This window comes from Nothobranchius furzeri, chromosome 16 (assembly GCF_043380555.1).
Source record: "Nothobranchius furzeri strain GRZ-AD chromosome 16, NfurGRZ-RIMD1, whole genome shotgun sequence".
Lineage (NCBI taxonomy): Eukaryota > Metazoa > Chordata > Actinopteri > Cyprinodontiformes > Nothobranchiidae > Nothobranchius > Nothobranchius furzeri.
This window is the reverse complement of record NC_091756.1, coordinates 62,763,423-62,769,422: the sequence shown is the minus strand read 5'-3', so window position 1 is coordinate 62,769,422 and position 6,000 is coordinate 62,763,423. Positions and strand designations below refer to the sequence as shown.

Here is a 6,000-nt window from a genome sequence, read left to right as displayed (position 1 = left end):
AAATAAAGCAGCACACACACTACAACACTAAATCAATATTATATTATTTGAATTAATTAACAATATACAGTGATCATTTATTTTGAGGGTTACGTTCTACAAAATAGCCCGCAACAGGAGATATTCAGAAAAAAAGTAAAACATTTTTACTATTAAAAAGCTCTAAGTAAGAAGCTCATGAGGTTTTTACTTTGAGTCGGGAGTGTTTAAATTAGCCAGAGAAATGTGAAAAATGTTTATTTTGTGTAATACTGTTTAAGAAACATGATAAAAATGTGTTGTGAGGCGTTTTACAGCGTTAGATAGTAAAACAGCCTTTTAATAGTAAAAAAATGACTTTTTCTGAATTTCTCCTGTATTTAAAAATTGAAAGCGTACAACTATGCCGCGTTATATTCACCTGGACACAGCTCGTCTGTATATTTTTCACCGCGGAGTTGTCCTTTTTTGAATGAGGAACATAGTTATGGGTTTGCGCCGTTTTTCTCTTAACGAGAACATTCTTATAAACAGACGTGCTAAATTTGGCAAGCGCATGATACACAACACGGAGGAGATTCACGATTGCATCTAGTCAATCAGTAGAACACCGCAGACTGACGCGGCAAAAAAACATGTTTAACATCCACTATAACGAACTCAGCTAAAACACTAAGTCCAGCTTGTTTATTTTCTGTTACTTACCGGGCTGGCTCTTCCAAATGACGGCTCACTTGACCGCGGTGCTCTTCCTCTGCTGCATCAGCCCCCACATGCTTTCGTCTCAAATGTGCTCCCATACTCGTGAGGTTTTTGTCCGGGGTTTCTCTTCAGTTTTGTCGCTTCTATTTTTCTTCCGTATTTCCTCTTGTTCCGCCATCTCTCACAGCAAGATGAGCGTCAGTAACGTGATACGTCATGAAAACCGAGGGCACCCATTGGCTCATTTCTTCTTCTACGGCTCCACTGGTAGATCAGTGGCTCATTACTGCCACACACTGGCGGCAAATTTAACAGCTTGTAACCGATGTCAGATTGTGGTAAAAAATAGACTTTATGCGGTAAAATATGATTATTAAACAACTAATCGATGACTAAAAAAGTTGTTAACTATTTTAATAATCGATTATAATCGATTAAATCGATTAGTTGTTTCAGCTCTAGTCAGATCTACCTCCCCCTTCAGTGGGGGGTCGATATCAAAGCTTGTAGATGTCTTAGAGAATGTGCGCTCCTGGATGGCTACAAACTTTTTACATCTGAATGACGCTAAGACTGAAGTAATTGTACTTAGCCCTGGCATGTCTACACGCCCATGCGATGCTGTGAATCTGGGCCCTTTAGCATCTAACATGAAGACCACTAACCCTAACCCTTGCAAAATTCAAGGTCTTGGTACTGGCATACAAGGCCTTACAAGGAACGGCTCCAGCATATCTTGGCAACCTTTTGCATAGGTATGCTCCTTCGCGGGCCCTTCGCTCAGCCGGCAGGGAGCTGGTGATCATTCCACGCACTAAGTGCAGGTCACGGGGGGACCGTGCGTCGTCGGTGTTGGCACCTGTACTTTGGAAACAGTTGTCTTTGGTGGTGCATCAGTCACCCTCATTGGGGGTTTTTAAGACTCGCCTTAAGACCCATTTTTTTGTCAAGGCATTCCAGGATTAGCTAATTTTCCCTGGTTTCGATGCCCCGGCCCCTTAATCTTTTTCAGGATTTTATTTTTGCTTTTACTCTCCTCTTTTAATTGATTTTATGTTGGTTTTACGATTGTTATATTTTATTCTGATGTTTTATGTTTTTATTGTGTTGTGTTCAGCACCTTGGGCGTCTGCATTGGTCGCAGAAGGGGCTTTATAATTAAATAAATGAAATGAAATGATACACAAACTGATTTGCAAACACAGAAGAAGTTCAAATACTGACTTTTTTGTTATGTTTTTATGGAACCGCAGCGCACATGTTGGGTAGAGTGATGTATAAACGTCATGGTATTTTATTTAAACAAAAAAAAACATATTTTTTTTCAACATGGGCTACTGGGTTTCTTTCTTTTATGGGTTTTGAGTAGGAAATGAAATGAATCACTGCTGCATTTGGATGCACTCTGAAGAGGAAGCATTTGATCGCTGCGAGAGGTCGCAAGATCCATTTATCTCCGTCACTTTTGTTTTTAAAATAATAAATAATCATTCAAAACTGTGAAATTTCTAATAATTTTAAATTAATATTTAGTTCAAAATTAATATTTAGTTGTTGCAGCAACGACAGAAAGCCTTGGTTTCGTTCCCAGTAACAGGTGCAAGCCATCCTTTGAAAATAGGGTCCAACTCCCACGCAGGACGATAAACTTGTGTCCGGTGTTGCTTTGCTTTACCTTCATCCGTCCCTTCTCTGGTTAGAAGCCATTGTCTCGTCGCTCTGTCCTCCTAGCTTAGACTTACCTCGGCGTGCTCGCGGGCAAACAGCAAAAACTGGCGGGCCACTGCCACGTTATATAACCTTACAGTTTCTCGCGAGAGTAGGCCCTATCGCTGTGATTGGGCTATTTATAGTACAGATCCAGAGTCAGTTTTTGTAATAGACACAATAGCGTAAACCTGTAAGCACTGAGGTGAAATCTGACTTCAGAACAGTTTAAAATGATGTAACTGACTTGGGAAAGCCAGAGCAAAAGACGGCGTTACTAGATGCAATGTGAAATTATCGTACATTTGAGGATTTTTGAAACTATTCATCGTACAGAGCCCAAAATTATGGTACAAATACGATAATTATCGTACATCTGGCAACACTGCTCCCGTTCCACTGTTGCCAGCTACGAATCTGCACTAAAAGATTCTAGATGAGGAGTCTGTGAAGACGAGTCATACACAGTAAGTAGATAAGTAGATAAATACACTTCACAGTAATATCGAGTTGTACATGTTCTCTCGTTTTTAAATCCATTTAAAAGTGATTGAACCAAGGACGCCCCATAAGGACTGGAGTGATAAGTGAAATGATGTAAAAGAAACAACAAAAACTAATTTAATAAAAGGCTGGCTCTTTGAAGCGATGCATTAATGTGATTACTGATTGTGGATGGTCCAAGACTTTTGCACAGCACTGAATTTCTCTCGTGTTCCTGCAGTAGGAGTATAGTAGCAGGTCATTTAGATAAGAAAAACCCGATTTCCTTGAAGGCTCCTTCTCCTCCCTGCACGTTGATTAACCATTGTTATGTGATGCTGATAGCAGTTTCACAAGATCTCCTTGTCAGCAAACGAGGGAGGAGGTTGTAGGTTTGCATGACTAAAAGGAAAGCTTCCTGCATTTGTTCTGGTGTTGCTTGGTGATTTATTGGTTATCTCTGCAGAGGAATGTCTTCTGTCACCACCTGAACTAGACCTGCATGCGAATTACAGCTACATGTAGCTATAAAACTGACTGGAAAACATGGAACAGACACAGACAAGTGTCAGTTTCTGCTCTTAATAGATTCTGTTGGCTAGTGGTCATTTCCCAAGAAACTGGTGTGAGTTATAACCCAGCTCATGTCCGTACATGTCTGCTAGAAGTCCAGTAACCCAAACCAAAACCCCAAACGAAACAGAAATCAGGAGAATATTTTTTATTTATTTGGTGGAAATAAGTCAATCATGAATATTAAATTTTTAAACTCGATATCATCAGAGATCACATAGCATCTAATATTTCAGTTGTAATCATTTGACTTCCAGGTTTACAATTTATTAATTTTTATCCCAATAGACGCTCTGATCTGGTATTAATTTAGGCAAATTCCAATTGATCTCATGAAGCTATAACTGATGGATTATAGTTCTGAAATAAAGGGGCCTATTGGATGAGATGAGGTGTTCGTTAGGGATCTCAGAGTTGAACCAGCTTTGTAAATGGGTGATGTTTTGACAATCATGTAAAGGTGTTTTTCTGAATGAACCTTTTTCATTTTAACCAGAAATCAGAAAAGCATCTTGGATGAAACGGTGAGAAATTATTTTAGATTATTCAGGGATCTAACTTTTGGTATTTCATTTATTTAATCATTTATGTTCTAAACTGTCTGTTTCATTTAATACCAGAGGCCATTTTTAAACCTGGTATTGAGCATGGTCAGCAACGTCTTTACTGGGTCATGAGCTCACCACCTCTAAGAGCTAATTCACATTAGCAATAATAAACCTTCAATAAAGTCATTTTTACTCCCACAATCATTATTTTCAGATCATCAGAACACGTCTATTGAGTGGTTCTTTGAGAGGAATCCAGCTCGCCCAAAGTTGGTGTCAGCAGGTCAGAACCACTCACAAACCAGTGTCGGCCCACAGAACCAGTCAGAGAATCTCTGTTTATGTTTGTGTTAAACTGGGAGATGTAGAGGACTGGAACACTTTTTATGTGTTTGCTTGTTTTGTTGGAAATAATACTTTCTAGTGCCGAACAGATGGTCCAGTGAGGCCGTGTGTGAAACGGCCAGTTTACTAGCTAGTGTTACGGTCTGCTGTGGATTACGGCCCAGTCGCTGAAACGCACAAGCCACTAAGCACAGTTCTAACCATCAGTGACGACTACGATGTGTTGCAGCAGAGCAGAGTTTGTGTGTGCTCCTGTTGATGTGCGGGGCTGCAGCTTTGTCTGCAGGCAGGAGCGAAGTGAGAGTTGGGTCTGCTCTGGTTAGGTGGCGGCGTGTAGTGAAAACTTAGATCACCTGTGGTGTATCTGGGCTCATATGACCTGCTGTGACACAGGTTCTTGTGCTCATCTTGCTGTTCTGTGGGAAAATGGAGCCCGTTGCTTTGATGATGCTCATACCTTTGGGGGCAGCAGGAACCTCGAGCACCACGCGGCCATCTCCTGCAGATAAGACGAGTGGCTCTGTGGGACTTTTTTGTTGCTGTGGAATGAGCGTTATGCTAGGCATGCCTACACTGATGCCCAGGGGGCTCTGCTTGCTCGCGGCTCCAGACAAAGCAGCAGAACAGAGGCAGTTCCCACGTGTCTCCCCCCACCCCTCCTCTCATCCCAGGCCCTGTAGGCCTCCTTTATTAGCTCTGTTATGCAACAGTCATGGCCGGCCTGCCGCACAGCAAAGGGAAGTCTTTATACTTGGTCACAAAGCACACCAAATTCAATTATTCTGGAAAGGGTAAGCTGTGTTTCCAGCACCGAGAGGTTATTCAGATGCTCAGAACCCCCCGCTGTTATTTTGCCCCCCCCTGTGTTTTCATTAGGATTGCTGTTTTTTTTTTGGTGGGGGGACGTTACAAACATACCATTGCTTGATCGGGTGTCATTTGGCCCTGTGTCTTTTTTGTTTTCTTTTATGAGCGTACAACATGTTTCACCCCGGCGTTTGTTCTGGACGTTTGAGGCTCCAGCTGTTGGTGTTACAGGCGTCACTCCTCTGATGTCCACCTTCCTGTCGGACTACTCTAGATTTCTGCATGATTTACTACAAAAAAGTTACTCCAGTAATTGCTTAAGTTCTGCTTAGCATCAGCTTTTGGTCGTCCTTGGTGGACTTCCATCAGCAGCTGCAGCTGTGTGTGTTTTCAGTGTGTGTATGTTGGGAAGAATATTACCTAAACAGGACATGCCAGACTCGGTGAACTAACCTCAAGCTCAGGGGCACTATTGTGCATTTGTGTGTGTGTTTTCCTTTCTCACATCGGCACAATACTTATTTAAAAACAAAAAACAAAAAAAGTGGTCTGTTTATTTATTTTGTATGCATTGCAATGTAGAGTCTAATGCAGTTAGACTTTCCCCCAAAATCTTTTTTTTTTTTGAACATGTAACTATCTTTCTCATGGCTGTTGTTGTCTGGTAGATTAAACTGCCACCTATGAAGTAGGGATGTACCGAAATCAAAATTCCTGGCCGAAACCAAAAGTGAGGACACCAAGGCCGAAACACCAAAATGAATTATGTCAATAATTAGAACTGTAGCATTATTGACTACATGTCAAAAAAATCGATACCGAGATATAAATCGATACTAAAAGTGGTATCTAAATG

The 6,000-nt window shown here is 41.2% G+C and overlaps 1 protein-coding gene and 1 long non-coding RNA gene across 3 annotated transcripts in view; one reads left to right on the top strand and one right to left on the bottom strand.

The window, feature by feature from the left end:
* The window catches only part of LOC139063585 (uncharacterized), a 1,422-nt gene extending 283 nt beyond the window's left edge, over positions 1-1,139 (bottom strand). Inside the window, exon 1 of the long non-coding RNA XR_011516963.1 lies at positions 685-1,139. This is a non-coding gene — a long non-coding RNA (uncharacterized lncRNA). The remainder of the gene's footprint in view (positions 1-684) is intronic.
* The window catches only part of wwc3 (WWC family member 3), a 64,791-nt gene that overhangs the window by 5,870 nt on the left and 52,921 nt on the right, over positions 1-6,000 (top strand). The window lies entirely within an intron of this gene.